This window comes from Pezoporus wallicus, unplaced genomic scaffold (genome assembly GCF_028554395.1).
Source record: "Pezoporus wallicus isolate ANWC-B61680 ecotype Strahan unplaced genomic scaffold, APGP_CSIRO_Pwel_v1 contig_8188, whole genome shotgun sequence".
NCBI classification, from domain to species: domain Eukaryota; kingdom Metazoa; phylum Chordata; class Aves; order Psittaciformes; family Psittacidae; genus Pezoporus; species Pezoporus wallicus.
In genome coordinates this window covers 2,011,071-2,028,393 of record NW_026640104.1, presented here as the reverse complement: position 1 = coordinate 2,028,393, position 17,323 = coordinate 2,011,071, and positions in this window count along the sequence as shown.

The following is a 17,323-nucleotide window of genomic DNA, read 5'->3' as shown; positions in this document are numbered from 1 at the left end:
GGAGTGGGAAAACCATGAACATCTCTGCATGAGCCAGGTACAAGAAATCACACAGAAGTCAATCAAGTAATTCATCTAGCACTGCTTTAAAAAATCACATGCATTAGAAGGCACAAAATATGAAAACCCCACAGGCTTATGCTCCAGAGCAACTGGTCTGCCCTGGTTTTAAATACAATGTGGGAAAAGATGAGAAACAAAGTTAACCCACAAACCGACTCTCATATTTCTCTTACGTGCTATCTTAATCCAAACCAGCATAGAAACATAAATCTCCTGGTTTGGGTTTGATTTGATATTTTTTTAATAACAGTTCATAAATGCAAGCCATGAAGAAGGACAAAGTGGGGAAGAACACAAAAGCAGTGGATAATTTGGTTACATACCTTATGAGTGCTCAAAGTACATTTTATATCTTGTAATTCAGGTAATTAAGTGTCAGATAATCCACGTAGACTCTGCTTTGGCCATATTACAGGGATAATATTGTCACAAGAATGATTAAGAACAACTGGCACAGTATAATACACAGCTCTTTTCAGACTGCCAATACCCAAAAGTGGGGAAAAGACCCAAAAATGCACATTTTAAATTAATGACATAGGAAATCTTAAATGCCATGGATTTAACTGCATTCGAAGGAACAGCATTCCTTATAACCTATGTTTCAAAGTTCTGCTAGGCTGAGACAAAAACTGACTTTGAAAAGCAAGATGTCACAGAGAACTCAGGAAGGAAAGTACTAGGATTAGAGGCAAACCACTTTTTCCTAATGCTACAAAAACTGGTTTGTGTCCAAACATTTATCATGGGCGATATCGGAAGAACCTTTCTTGCCAGCATACACCAATTCTCCTACAAAGTCAAAATCACTGATGTGATAAAGGACATTGGATCTATCATTTTCAGCAGGAAATCCTAAAGAAAATACATCTATGTAAAACTCAGCATCTAAATTTGGCTTTTATAACTTCTTATAACTATGTTGTTTCTTTAACATCTGGAGATCTTACTCATTTCATCCTTTTAGATGACCTCCCACACCCGTAATTCTATAAGATGTTTGGTATTTTTAAGAAAACTTAAAGCACCAATGTTTAGAGTGATTACATGAACTTCAGGCCTCATTAGAGGAAAAGGTTGCTGCTCATTGTTACAAGAAAGCTTTCCAAACATAAACTCTAAAGTTCTAAGCATCAGAAGCTTAGTAAGAGAGATCTGTCTGTGTATCCTGGGCTGCATAAAAAGGAGCGTGACCAGGAGGTCAAGGGAGGTGATCCTGCCCCTCTACTCTGCTCTTGTGAGACCTCACCTGGAGCATTGTGTGCAGTTCTGGTGTCCTCAACATAAAAAGGACATGGAACTGTTGGAACAAGTCCAGAGGAGGCCACGAGGATGATCAGGGACTGGAGCACCTCCTGTATGAAGACAGGCTGAAAGTTGGGGCTGTTCAGCCTGGAGAAGAGAAGGCTGCGTGGAGACCTCAGAGCAGCCTTCCAGTATCTGAAGGGGGCCTATAGGGATGCTGGAGAGGGACTCTTCATTAGGGACTGTAGTGATAGGACAAGGGGTAACGGGTTCAAACTTAAACAGGGGAAGTTTAGATTGGATATAAGGAGGAAATTCTTTCCTGTGAGGGTGGTGAAGCACTGGAATGGGTTGCCCAGGGAAGCTGTGAATACTCCATCTATGGTGGTTAAGGCCAGGTTGGACAGAGCCTTGGGTGAGATGGTTTAGTGTGAGGTGTCCCTGCCCCTGGCAGGGGGGTTGGAACTGGGTGATCTTAAGGTCCTTTCCAACCCTAGCTATTCTATGATTCTATGATCTCAGATTTTAGCTGGTCTAGCACCTGGTTAAATATTAGGGATAGGGAGGACAGACAAGACGTTTTACATATCCAGGTTTAGCAATATTCATCTTATTCATGCAGACTTAATTTTTATTCTCAGAGCAGAAAATATTTTAACTTTGCCACTGCAAACTTTAGATCCTCATCATGCCATAATGTAGTGTCCTTGCAAAGTAAAAAGTGCCCTTTCTATAAGCACTCCTACTGAAAATATATATGAATAAGAATTGAAATCATTATAAAGCAATTAAACATTTAAATGTAGTGTTCTGGGATTGTTTTGGTATTACACGTGTATCCGTAAGAATTGCTCCAAATTACTGATAAATCTGGATTAGAGAGAGGATGTGGAAGAAAGAGCTGGTTTGCAAACAAAAGCCAAGCAGTGTTTCTCCACAGCTTGAATCTAGCTAAGAAAAATGTCCAAAACTCACCTTGAAAGACAAGGTGAGATTTGTTTGTCACAGAAAAAGCCTGAAAACTGTTGTTCAGCTTGCTAAATGCAGATCATCCAACTCTCACTCTACTTCCCTTTATATTTTCATGCACCACAAGCACCAGTCTGGACCCCAGAAACACTGTTCTGAGCCTTTCCAACTGCCTTTGAAGGGATAGTTAGAGCCTTATCTACTCCAGGACATACATGGACAAGTTCCATTCAGTTCTCCTAATAAGCCTAATGGCAGAGATTTTTAAAGGCATGGCATATGTGCACATCTTCTGCGGAGAAAAGCTTCTTTTTTCAAAGCTTGCTGCCTCTTCTTCCTCTCCTCAATTATCTTCACATGGTTTTAACTTACGGTGTATGTGCTCTTTGCATAGTTACTCTGCTTAAAAGAAACAACCCCAAACCCCAAAAAGCCCCTCACCCAACAAAACCACCACTTTTATGGCCGTAAGCCAGGTCTTAAAACTAAGAATGAGACTTGTATTAAAAGCAGCAGTCTGGTACCTAGATTCCTTGTTTTGGGGTCCTATGATGCATAGTAGAGTCATAGTCTATGATACATTTGGGTTGGAACGCTGTCTTATCTCGGAGGATAAAGACTGAATACACATTCGGCGTCTTGATATAGAAGTTTCATTTTACTACATATTTATTTCATGTCCTAGTGTAGCACAGTATGAAAGGGGAAGTTTGAAGCAGGATCAACTCCGGAGAAACTTTCAGGAAGCATAAAGGAGTGCTCAAAGTATGTAACTTCCTCAAGACTTGCTCTGTTCATGTTATCACGGGTTGGTGAACACAAGGTATTAAAAACAAACAGATCCTTTAGCCCTGTGAACAGATTTGAGGAAAACTGATACAGCCTGAGCCTCTGCACGAGTCAGACTTCACAGCTTTACGTTACTGCTTCTTCCATGCGGAGAGCTCCAGTTTGGAAAAAAATATCCATCTTTATACCCTTCTCCTTAATTGTTGTTCCAGATATCTTATGGCTTCATGGGAGTAGGATAGTATCTCTTGTTTTAACCTGCTCCGCTGCGAGGATCAGACTTTTGGGTGTGGAAAACAACAAACTTTAGACTTTAAGTGGTAACTTCTCTTGAGAAAAGCCACTGAGAATGGGGTGGAGATTGGTGATTTCTGTACTTAAACCTGAACAGCTTCTGCTGTCTCTTCTCAGCTTCCTTTGCTCATATGCCTGCAGAAGTCCCCATCCCCATGCTCAGCTTTTGAAGGAGTTATGAGAAGGGAAGGAGAGACAGTTACAGCCACAATTGCTAATCCTTGCAGAGAAATGTTGAGAATTTAGGCAAATATTAATCAGAGCCAGAGAGTTTAATCGGCCTCAAGCATTGGGAAAGGGAAGGAGAAAGGAAAATGTCCAAGACCCTTGTGAGGTCTCAACAGTTCCTGAAATCTCAAGAAAGAAGAAAAAGGACCTGAAGAACACATGTTTCAGAAATAGTTCACATATTTTTCTGTTTGCTTATAGTAAGTGCAAACCACCGGAGCAAGTTGAAACCCTGCTTTTTCTTAGCCCAATTATTCAAGTGAGGCAAAAATGCTCTCTCCAAGGTGAATAAACTTAAGCCATAAGTAAAGTCCTGCTTAAATATTGACACAGAACAGTATATTCTCCACTACCCACTGTTTTGTTAGCAATTAAAGTATTAGATAACAAGGCACATGTACACAGCTGGATGAAGAAACCTCAAATTTCTGAACAGCGTCCCAGTTTCAAGAGTCGGCATGGAGTCAAAATGACCTTTATCTTGCCAGTGTTAACAAATTTAGATTAAGTACACAGATACCACATTCCTTGCATGATTTATTGACTATGTAATGCTCATTTTTGTACCCATGCAACTTGTACAGTCTCATTATACTAGGTACCGTACGAAGTAACATGTCAAGCATATGACAATATTGAAGATGCATAGGGTTGTTGGGTTTTTCCTTGGTTTATTTCTCCTCCATCCCCCAATAACCTCTAAATGCCCTGGCAACTGGAAGTACACAGCTCACAAAGCAGATAGGTAGAGGACTGAACCAAGATGTTGCGGATACGAACTGAGTTCTGGAGCAAGTGCACTGCTGTGAGTGGAACGGAGTGGGAGTTGCATGGGAGCAAGGATGTGCAAGCTGAGGCCTTGGGTGATATGGTTTAGTGTGAGGTGTCCCTGCCCATGGCAGGGGGGGTTGGAACTGGATGATCTTAAGGTCCTTTCCAACCCGAACTATTCTATGATTCTATGGGCAATTTTAGGAAGGAGAAATTGATGATGGATGGGAACAGTGAGCATCACTCTGTAAGTCAGAAAGGAATGAGAAGGCTGACATTGAAAACACAGATCAGTCCTGCTTTATTTAAAGCAGTGTTAGGCACAAAAAAAAAAGGCATCAATGACGTAGGTAAAAGTGAAACTCAGAATATTACTCCGACTTTCCTATATTTAAAGCTCTTGTTAGAAGTCCTGCCATACCATCAAAATTCAAACCAAATGTCTCTATTTCCAGATGTCCACTAGAAGTACTTCAATTACAAGTGTGATTTTGTATATATATTTACATCTTTATATTCAATGCTCTGAATTAATTACATTTTCATTTGCGAGTTTTGTCTGGCAGTCAGGACACAACAACATCAGTCTTCCTTCAAAAACAAATCCATTTAAAATGCCTCTACTCTCTCACCTTTCACACACTCCTATCATCTCTACATCACTGCTTATTGCCTATCGCTTGCACTGGTACAGCAATTTGTGATGCTGTGCTAGACATCGTGCTAGTGAAGGGACAGAAGTCACAAAATTGAAAGCAGAAATGTAGGTGCAACTGTTTTAGATACCTACCCTTGTAGAACAGGATTCTCAAAGAGCCTTAGCAGGAATTAGGCAATTGCACGCAATTCAATGTAAAGCTGTTTGTCAGCTGGTCTGATGCCTCACTAGAGCATAAAAACCTCCTTGTATTTCAGCATAATTCACCTGAGCCTCTCAGCCTTAAAGTATTTGAGAATTGACATCTATTTCATGGGATATTACTCTTAAAGAGCAACAGCAGTGCTGTAGTTAAAAGTGGCATATTAAACCATACTCACCATGATAAGAGAAGTAGTCATAAATAAGTCTTCTGTCCTGGTAAAAATAAGGTTCTTGTACAAGTAAGTTCTTAACTAAGGTTATTTTAGTAGTATTGCTGGGGAGTTTTCTTTACATGTTGGAACATGCTGCATCTCTGACTCATTTCTATGAAAACTCAGAATAATTATTTTTAAAATTGATGAAACACAGGTTTGTATAAAAGGAATCATTGAAGTATACAGTTCCCTGAATACAGCTGTGAGGTTGGGAGGTCAGACACATGTTGTGTTCCGATAGCAAAAGGTTAGAGTGGATTTTTAAATCCATTTTTCACAAGGGTATATTCACAATCGTGAAGAAAAGGTTTGATTATTGCTTGATATCTTCACAGCACTCGAACACTAACACATGAAAAAATCATTTTATAATTGAATGGGCACAACCAAACACCACGACAATAACTTAATGATGTAAGAAGATGCAGTTGGCACAGAATAAAGTACAGCTCACAAACAGGCTGCTTAAATTGATGCAACTTCCTTGGTTACTCATTTATGTGCTTTTATCCATTTATACGTGCTGATGCTCTTCTTTACTGCAGTAATTCAGAAACTTAATTTAAGATTTAATATGACCCAGGAAAGAATCCATAACCGTCAAATATCTGCAGTCATAGTCAACTAATCAATACAATGATGGCATTCACATTAATTTCAGCAGAGTACAACTCTGCTGGGATAGTGCAACTAGCTCTGGGATGTGCATCATAAAATGCATCTTGTAAATCACTCTCTTCTGAAAGGTAAACCTAATCTAACAATCTGGGACTGTGGCTACTCCAGAAGGATAAAGGAAAACAGATTTAACAGACCACAACTGTGAATCTCAGCTTTCGGCCTTATGACAGTTGGTTATTCTTGAAACTCATGTTTATCCGTTGGTTATATGCTTATTTAGGACTCTAATAAACACCTTGATTTCTGAAATGAACGTTCAAAGCAATAAAGTATTTGGCAGTTTTAACTTCCCTGAATGCAGAGGCTCCATGAACAGATCACAACCTGTTTGGATGCTCTCATTATTAAAACCACACTAGGATTTCTTTTCTTATATTTCTTATTTCCTTTCTTTCATCGATTGTTTATAGAGCTGCTAAATGCTTTGTGCTAAACCCATCCATCCCTGCCTCCCCAGCTATCTTTTCCAGCCACTGCTACCAGTTTTTCCTGCCCTAGACCATTAGGCCAACATCTACATTTACTCATGTATGCAAGACAACCTGGGCGACAAAAACCCTCAACACAGCTTAAACAGAGACACACAAAGATCACCTACAACAACAGAAACTTTCTTCAGTGCCAGCTAAACTGCTATAAGGTCCTATGTCCCCTTTTCCACCCACATGCCTTCACCTGACATCTCCCTCTCCTTTGATACCACCTGATTGAAGGATTGATGTGACTACTCTCCAGGTGAAATACAACCTTCAGCAAAAGGCAGAAACAAATACATTTCCCTTTGGGTTGTTTTTTCTCCCTACAAAATTAACCTTCTGTTGTATTTCCAAGGCAAAATTATCAACATTAATCCCTTCCACATTATCACTCCAGAGGCTATTGCGATCAGCTAGAAGCACTGCACTCACTGTTTTCTCCCTTCTTTTCTGAGAGTTGGGCAAATACCTGCAATGTAAATGTGGCAAATCCAAACCTTTACTTCTGCTGAAGCAAATGATTTTAAATGTTTTTATGGGTGGTCAGGGATGGTAAGACTGCAAGTGCTCTTAGTGTATGAGCTCCAAACAAAGAGGAACAAGGCCAAAGTGAATTTGATTCAAAATCCAAATAAATATTCATAGAATATTTGGCAGATACTCACCAGGTCTAGTCTGCATCACGTCTTTAATGTGTGTCCATTTCACATTGCCAAAGTGATGAGACACTCCTGCTGTCTACAGCGTTGTCCAGAAAGGCATCTTCCTTCATAATACAGAACTTGGAAGGTGATTAAACAAAAAAAAAACAAAAGAACCCTCCAAAATCGGTTGACAACAGCTAAAAGCGATCTGTTAATATTTGTTATGGACCTTCTCCTCAGAGCAACTTTGGCTTGAGCACTGTTTGCATCAGCATAGACGTGGGCCCAGAAAGATAACCCAGACCTGTGGTATGTCCTGCTTAGATCTGAATGTGCCCCTGTACCTGGGGCTTGCTTGACATGGGGCAGTCAATGCACCCAAAACCGCTTTTCCATAGCCCACCGCCACCTCATTTACACAGAAGCTCTGATTCCTGTATATAAGGGCATGATTTATGCTCAGCTTGATTTCAGCAGTAACAAAGGTGGTGCATAACACAAGTATTAAAGGAATTTGTTGAATTAATGCCAGGATTTTGCAGCAGTGATGTAAGGGAGAGGGAACCTCTCCATGGAGGAGTTTCAGAAAGAGCCCATTAAAATGAACAAGGTAGATACTTTTCCAGTCACACCTCCCAAGTTTTATCCCTAGAAAATCTACCAGAAAAAAAGTGGAGACTGCAGTTCTAATGAGTTTCAACCTTACCTGCAGGTATGGTGTCCATGCACTTAATCAAATGCTTGGTGGAAGAATTAAAAAGCCAGAAAAAAATAGTGTTTTCTTAAATACCTGAAGCACAGAACAACTTGCTTACAGCCACTGAAATAACACTGCTGAGAAAGAATAAGCAAAATACATATATGGAGCACACGTTATCCTCTAATACGTGATTTCCGCTATGTCAGGGTGGAGTGACCTAAAGTAACATAAGATAATCATTCTCCTTCTGCATTAAAACATGTTTGCTTCCTCTCTCCTCATTCTCATAGTTGTGATTTCCTTAGGATAATTAGATTGGTCAGTAAGAGTTAAAACAAGGACAACTCCTTCAAGCTGGAAGTCTGCTTTATATCCTTAACCATTTTGTTCTGCAGCTATGCTCAGCTGTTAATGCCAGAAAGGAAGATGCTGCACCCAGGCAAGTGCATGGGACCCTTTTAGACTTCAGATGGTGCTGACATTCTCATTGCATTATGTGCCAAATTTGTATTATTATGTCTTTAACGTTATAAAATGACCAGCAGGCAGCCTGTCAAAAGTGTAACTTGAAAGTAAACATCTCCAATGAGAATTTATCTAAAGACTGCTCCAATTAATTTAGGGTTTTGTTAGGGGTTGCATCCTAAAGCCCCAATGTCAAAAATCCATTTTTTTTATAAATTCATTTTCCTCTTTGCTTAAAATTCAATGTTCCACAGTGATCAAGTCAAAGAGCCAGTCTTTTCAGATGCAAACAGAAAGCCGCTGTGCTGTGTGTGAGGATTACTCCTACTCTAAGAAGATGATTTCTCCAGGCAATTACCTCCACCCTTACCAATTAGCTCTTGTGCTGGAAGGATTTTATCTAGTAGAAACTGGACAGAGAACTACATTTTGCCAACTGAACTCATTGTACAGAACCAGTGTGCGTATCCAACGTCTCAAACTGTTTGAACCTTAACAGCCTCTCCAACAAAGCATAAATAAAACACAACAAAAATTGTCTAGCAACTTCATGAATGCTTGTATTAGCTTCATGAGATCTCTGGTTTAGGACGAGTGAAGACTCAATACAATTGCAGGAGTGAGCCCTCATCCAATGAAAAACTCATCCAAAATCTTTCTTTATAGTGTATTTTTTCAGCTTATTAGATGAGCTGAGAATAAATTAATTTCCCTGCTAGAGCAAGTCATTGTTCAGATATGGCAGCAATGGCAATGATGTTCTGGTAATACATGGAGCACATCAGATCCCTTATAAAACCTAGAACAAGACAGAAACCTTTTTGTGTGCTCTAGCTGCAAAGCTAAGTGACAGCTCTAACAGCAGCATACGGTACTGGTCAGAGAAGGCTAAACTCAAGTGGGTCCTTTTCACTGCCTGCCAAAATACAGCAGCCTTGAAACGTTCCTGTAGAAAGAGGAAGATTTAGAAATGCCTCTCTGAATCCTGCTGTTCCAGCTGTTTCTCAGACTTACAACTTCAAACTACAATCCAGCTGCTGGTATTTTCATTCCAATTAAGTTTGGAGTGTTTTTGAAACAAAATATTTTCATAGAGCAGCTATTAAGAGATTTCATCATGATCTGATTTCAAACAACAAATGCTTACTGAACTGCAGAGACCGAGTCCGGGAGATGAAGAAACGTGTGTTTGGAGATTATAAAAATGCTAAAAGGATTTAACTTGGCAAGCAGAAGCCTGAGCGCTCAATTTGACTCAAGGGATGCCAAAGTATTGAGGGCTGTGGTAAACAGTAACCCAGACCTCCTCTGTAAGCTGTCCATTAATAAGGGACCTGAGGGACACATTATAAAATTAACAATTGGAAAATGTAAAACACATCCAAAATCCAGCAGCATGTGTGCAGTGTCCGTGCTATATAGTCAATGCAGTAGCTATCTTTAGATCACACAGCAGAGGCACTGGATTGGGGGGGGGGGCTTGATCTAAAATAAAACTGAGATTGGTTTTAGGAGGTAAAGGGGCAGCCAGGATGAAAGCTGCTCGCTCCTGCAGCCAGCGGTGTTGATGCGGGTCAGGCACACACTGGGGAGCTTTAACAAGGATGGGGGTCCTTTTGGGGGGAAAAAAGCTAATGTGGGAGAGCACACTTTTACCCCCATCAGCTGCTTCTTCCCCTGATACTGCTGCTGTAGGGAAAGAAGCTGGTGGTGGTTGTACTGCAAGGAGCAGAGGAGGTGTTCACAGAGAGAATGTGAGCTTTACAAGCAACATTCCTCTCAAAGATGTGGTTTTGGTGTTGTAGTACCTTTTTCCAGCAGCCCATTTGTGGAGATAAACAGCAGCAGCCTGTGCTGGGTATTGAGTGTTGGTAGCAGTGGTAGACTGTGGTCCAAGAGTCTGATCCTTCTACCACACTAAGCTTAGGATACATCCAGTGTGAATGCTTACCGTATCACACCACTTACCACAAGATTCCAGAGATTCCAACGTTGTTCTATTAATTACTGGGAACAAAAGTTTATGGAGAGAGGCAGCTTCTTTCTCTACCTCCTTACTGCTGGGCTGGCAGGCTTATGAGTGAGGATGTTACCCACTGGCCAGCTCTGGACCCATCTTCTGCACATCTGGGGCATCGTGTTCCTGTGGGGTGGGTGCATGTTTAAAAGGAGCCAACACGCTCCTTTCACACGGAGCTTCTCCATAACTAGTTGTTATCATGAAATGGTCGAGTACACAGAGGGGAAACACACAATGGTAATTTCCTGCAGATTCTTGTCACGTGTCACACCCTTCAAATATCCTTTGCCTTTCAAAGAACAGCATAAAGTGGGGATTTAGAGATGCAGACAACTTCCTCACCACATCACTCTGGCACCATAAGGAACTTCATCATGTGGCTACTGGCAAAATTCCTACATTCAATGGCATCAAATGTATATAGATTTTGCTGAGAGAGAGCCTTCTTACTTTTTTATGGTAAGTCTTGTGTGCTGGCTCCATAGCAGATTCAGAACAGAAGTCGTTTGGATAAAGATGGGATTGCAATGAGAAATAAATATGCAAAAATGACTACTGGCCTTCCTTTCTTGAATATGAAACGCAGAATTAGGTGCCAGCAACTGTCAGATTTGTTTTCCTATTGGGTTAAAAAGCTCTAGAGACCCCCTCAGTGTGTATAGGAATATATCCTTAATCTCCTATATAAGAATCTGCTCGATACGTGGACTGCATAAGGAGCACAGACACTAACATCTGAGCATCTTTCCCTTTTTATGTTACATGAAGATCACATAGCAATTTACACATGCTTCTAGTCACAACAAATATAACAATACTGACGCTGCATTTGTTAATGTGTATAACCTCATGGAATACTAAGCACTTCCCCTCAAACAATACACAATGGAGGGGAGAATAAACCCTCAAAATGCTTTGAATCGACTATATGAATACTGCAGCTGCTTTGAGGAAAAAGAATTGCATTTGCTAGTAAATAAATAAATAAACAAATAATAGATTAATAGATGAAATTAAGCTACTTCTGCTTGATGGTACTTTTCTGGAAGTCACATGCTGAGGTCTGGGTGTACACAGAGACACTGTGGAAAGCCAGAACACCAAAGCTATTTAAGAAAGTATTTACAAACCCAGCGTGCATCTTCACCATGTTTGTATCATATCTTTGCTATTAACTAATGAAGTGGGAATGTTCCCCTGCCAAAAGGAACACAGCATTCATGGCTGCTGTGCCACTCAGAGTGAAAGCAGACATTGAGCCTGCAGAAACCATACAACTTCAGTGACTTACCACTTCATCATCTGATGCTCCTTTTACCCTCAATCCTACCCCAGGACCAAAAGCAACCCCCTAGATTCTTGTCTTCCCCTTGCTGTTTATTTCTTTAAAACTACATTTAGACCTTTGGGGTGTATTTTGGGAGACTGAAATTACCTTGGATAAACTGCCATCTATTCTTTGCTTTCACTCCATGCTTCTCAAAGCCCCAGCTCTAATGACGCTTGAAAAGGACTCCACGAGCAGAATCTGGAAGCTTCAGCGGGACTGATTGATAGTGTTTAATTGCATTTCGGTTCCATCCACGCAGTGCCATAAATCTACTGCTTGTCAAACAGAGGGGGGTGATTAATGGAGCAATGGCTGTCTGTAGTCGAGCTACAGAGAAATCTCAACAAAATATGTAAGTCTTTGAGGGTGTATGGTTTTTAACTACCAATGTGGTGTGTGCTGTGGGTGCGAGGTGGAGAAGGCTTCAGCAAGAGAGACAATGAACGCAGCGCTAGGAAAAGCAAGGGGCTGCTGCCTCTTTCCTATCTGCCTCCAATGAAAGAAACAAAGTCTAAAGAAAGGCACAGGAGGTTTTTCCTCCTTCTTTATTGCAACACCTAGAATAAAGGGGGCTCAGCACATATACTACATATGTAAAGCCAACTTACATATGAAGCAAAATAGAGATTACAAGAACCAAGTCTGGATGCAAGTGACATCTGTCATATTTAGGTCAGTTGGTACCAAAAGAGAGACCAGGCATGAAATTCTGGGGTGGTTTTAAGACTTGTTGGAACCACCCTGAATATAACTTGTTTCCCAACTGTTAAATCAGAGGAGGATCCACAGAGTATTTGTGAACAATGAAACAAAAAGTCAAACGAAGAGCAAGCAAAGCACTGCCAAATACTAAAGGGGAAAAAACCCCAAAACTTTTAACTCGCAATGAAACCATTTTTCCTTCAGCATTTTAATCTGGTTAGTAACATGTTTATTGACCCTTCCAGAACTCTGTCAAGATGTGTCACTATTATGTGACTACTGAACATTTATATGGCATTAGCTTTATGATATGAGCAACCTGTAGGGCTGGACCTACAAAAAGTCTTGTGCAGATCTAGTCTATACAGATAATTAGAGAGAAATATACTATTTTAACTGAAAAATACTGAAAAAGGGCTACTGAACATTAAAAAAAACAAACCAGTGCATTATACTTCATTGGCCAGTGGATAAATAAATATTACATCTCCTCTGACATGAACGAAGTCTTGGATTACATCAGCTGAAAAAGTCCACCATTTGTTATAACAGCTGTCAGGGAACAAGTCTTGGAAATTTTAAATGAGAGGGAAAATATGAATTTGGAAAAATATAAGTCATAAAAATTTGCCTATATAATTCCCTACAAGAAACCCTTGGGTCTGCTTTGTTGGTTTCTTTTCTTTTCCCAAATCTGTGACTTGAAAAATACAAATACTTCATAAAAAAAAACAAACTAATTGAAAAGTAAATGAAATACAGTCAAGAAAACTGGTAAGATGAGTATTCATGCAAGAAAATGCTTCAGCAAAGTTGGATGTACCAGGCAAGCTGCATGCTGGCAGCTTCATTTCAAACCCATTGGCAGCTTCACAGGAGATGAGCACACAGGCATTTGGGTTGGCGGCTTCCTGGAGCTGATGAGGAGAAAATGAGCAGTTTCGTAAGGGAACACTTTGAATTAAGAGCCAGTGCCAACTGCACAAGTTTTGTTCTCTCACCTCTCTTCTTGCAGCGTAATTCTTGCTTGTGGTAGACCATTACTTTCCCTTCAGCTGAAAGCCTTTACATGCATCTTAGGCACCACCAGTACAAAGGCTGCACAGAGAAGTTCCCTCACCTCCTCAGGAAACCTCATCACTGCTGCAGGTACACGTGGTCCAAGTTTCCTCAGGAGCTCTGGCATTAGCTTCCTAACACGTAAGTCTTGAAATCCAAGCATGATGCAAGAAGATGCAACTCCACTTTCTCCGGTGGTGTCACACCCACTCTTTCCAGACCTGGATGAATCCTGCTCTTCTGAATATCCAAACCATCATTCCCATGGCAGATCCTTGACTTACTGAATTTAGCCTTACAGCACTATTCAGCTGTCAGTTTGTGCATCTCTGTGGCAGCAAACTTCTGGACAAGAAAGTACTGTAATGCTGCTGAATAGCCCTTAAAGAAAATTACAGTCATGCCAGGGAAACATGTCTAGACAAAATACTGCTCCTCAGCTCCATCTCTGAGATGTTTTTCACACAGTCCTTGGCTGTATTGATTTTTTTCCAATAAACTGTAATTTCCTTTCATTCCAGTATAACGGGACATAGATTTCCCCAGACACTGGGGCTCTCAATTGCTGTCCTATTTCTCCACTCTCTCCTTATTGCCTCATATGCCACAGCAGATGAGATGAGTTGCTCCTATGCCACAAAGATATTAATCCTCCCTGGATGTCCTTTGAGGCATTGGAAAAGCTTGTCCAGTAATTCAGGCAACCTGGTCCCAGTACGGGTTGCTGAGTCAGTGAAAACGATACCAGGCTCCTTACACCCTCTCCTGAGATATACTAGCTCCTGCTCCCACTCACAGCAGCTTGGTTGTAGGGCAAAACAGCTGGAGCATCAGGTAAAAGTACGTCAAAATACTGATAGGGTTTGAGCAATATAAACTTCATTGATATCTAGAAGTGTACTTCTCAGGAAATACTGGCATTTGGAATTTATCTATAATATTCTTATAATAAATAAAAGGTTTTAAAAGTGCAATTATTTGCAGTACTTGGGTGTCACTTCAAGTTAGTCCAACCACTCTGTTTTAATAAGATCAAAATACTAGATTCCTACTTTGACCTTATTATTGTCTGCTGTTCAGTAGTTGCAACATAAAATGACTTCATTTCTTCCTGACAAGATGATGCCGACAGGGTCGTGTCATTCTGAAAAGGTCAAAATACTTTATCTTCTGCAAGACGCTCGTGCTCTACAGAGCTTTTGACAAAACAGTGGTTTTCCACTGCATAGGAATTTAGTCAGAAAAATTTTGGCCAGCTGTGATAATCAAAAAAGCAATCCAGGACCTGACTTTTAAAATCCAAATGCCTTAATAGAGGGGGAACTCTCTCTTGTTAAATGCATCATTAAATTGAATTTACTGAACAATACATCCCACTGACAACCTCAGCATTAGCCAGTGCAGCTTTCCAGAGCTCCTCTTCAGACCTGGGTTACCTTTGGCCAACAACTCAGATTTGCAAAACCATGGAAAAGTTTCAGCTGGAAGGGACCCTGGAGATCATCTTTGCCAACCTCGTGTTGAAAGCGGCACCTTAGATTAGGTTATCCATGGCCCTGACCAGCCAAGTCTTGAATATCTGCAGCCAGACAGATTCCACTGCTTCTCTAGGCAGCTTACCCCAGTGTCCAAGCGGTCTCAGTGAAGAAACTGTTTCTAAAATTCAAATAGAAACACCCTGAATGAACTGGTGCCTCTTAACCTGCTCTGTTGCTGTGCATGGTGAAGAGAATGACTGCCTTCATCTTCTCTCCTGCATGAGTTTTATGGAAAAACTGGTTAACAGGAGTTTGCATAGGTAAAAGGGGATAAAAATGAACACTTGCTCTATAAATTCTATTGCATTTAAGCTACTTGTAACATTTAGCACTCACACCAACAAAAGCTCGGAAGTAGACATATCTACAGGTGCAGAAGAACTGACGATCTTTCCAAGCACAAATTGCTGGAGATAACTTATGCTTCATCCATCACAACAAATCTATTACATTTACTGTGGAAAAATCAATGAAACACTTCTATACTAATTAGATCAAATGATGCAGATAGATACAGAACTTCCTGGTTACCGAGCGGACAGATGACCCTTCAAGAACATTTGTTGGTTGCCTTTTTTTACCTTCTATGAATAGCAACTGGTTTTGCCCCAGTTTTTTTCCCCTTGAACATGTTAAGCTACTTAAAAAACTTCCAAATGAAACTAAAGCATATGAAGATTTCTGCAAGATTTGCTAAAGGACTTGTCTTCTAATGGTTCCTTACCCTCACTTAACAATAACACACAGATTTCAAGCAGCACTATGCACACACTTGAAATTTCTTGGACTAAAGAAAATCTCCAAAGCTTGCCATTGAAGATCTGCATGACATGAGCTTTCCCATCTCAGACTTGGAGGACAGAAGGAAATACTATAGCCAGCTTACCTAACTGCTGGGTTTTGCTCACTGTTGAGCCATGCGAGATCCAACTGGGGGAAGGTCAATGGCACCCAAGGGTAAGCTGCTCCTTCCACTTATTCTACGATCCAAAAGGTGTGCCTTTCCACTTAGCCCGGATGGGTTTTGTTCCATATTTTAGGCACTGACTTGGAATTCTTACGGAAGAGACCTTTACTATTAAAGAAATACTTTAACAGCAGTCTATATACCCTTTCAAGACAACTCTTAGCCTTCTCTTGGTTTAATGAGTGACATTGAGACCACTGAATCACTAAAAGGATAGTTTCTAGACCCCAGGGTTTTGTGGTGCTCTTTTCTCAAGGGTTAGACGTGAAAATTACTACTTTGTACACAGCTTTGCTCATGTTACTTCCAGAAATAAAACAGTGAAGTTACTTCTCTTTTGACAAATTTTAAAATCAGAACACAGGTCAACTCTTCTGTAAAAGCATAACGAAACATATATTGAATATGAACGATATGAAATCAATAAAAAGTGACAGAATAGATGTAATATTCTTATCTGATGTATGTATATATATTATAGTTTAAAAGTTGGAAAAAAAAAAACCAAAACCAAACAGGCAATATGTACTTATTTAGGAACTTGAACCATAACAAACCTGGTTTCTACATTCATATTTTCTCTTATGTTACGCTGTGTTGATTCAAATACTTAACACAGGACAAGAAACAATTACGTGCTGCAGGAAACTGCGTACACACTGAACATAATCCTCGTTATCCACATCAATATAAATTCATTTCCTGATATAATGCCACTTTTCATTATTGCTGCTGTTAATAATGTCAACTTTATTTTTAGATGAGATAGTAATCCAAATTCCTAACCCCTTCTTCTCATGAAAGAGCCAAAAGTAATCATGGCAATAAAGAATATTTCCCCTTTGGACAAATGTCAATGCCAGATCTTATTTTCTGCTGCCTATCTTCCTCTTGCAACCCTACAGAGGGTGATCTGCTTCTCCCCCAGAAACTGAGCCTTCTGTGCTCTGCTCTACAGCCAGTGTTTTCATAGAAGGAAATTAAACAGTAGGCAGTGGAGAACAAAGTCTTCAGATAGGAGGAGAGAATAAAAGCTTAAATCAGGGTTTACACTACAAAATTAAGACAATTGCATAATAAATATACTTCAGGCAGTGTCTGTGAAATTGTGGTCTATCCCCAAGGTGTAAATCTACATCTTTGAGAGCTAAACTGGAAAATTAACACAGGAAAAGCATACAAACTCTTTTAAACAAAATCAGAGTAACCAAAGAAGTTTACATCATTTAATAGCACCTTTCCATCACGATTCTGAGCATTACAATCTGTTATTTTTAAAAGACAAAGTAGTAAAGATCAATTAGG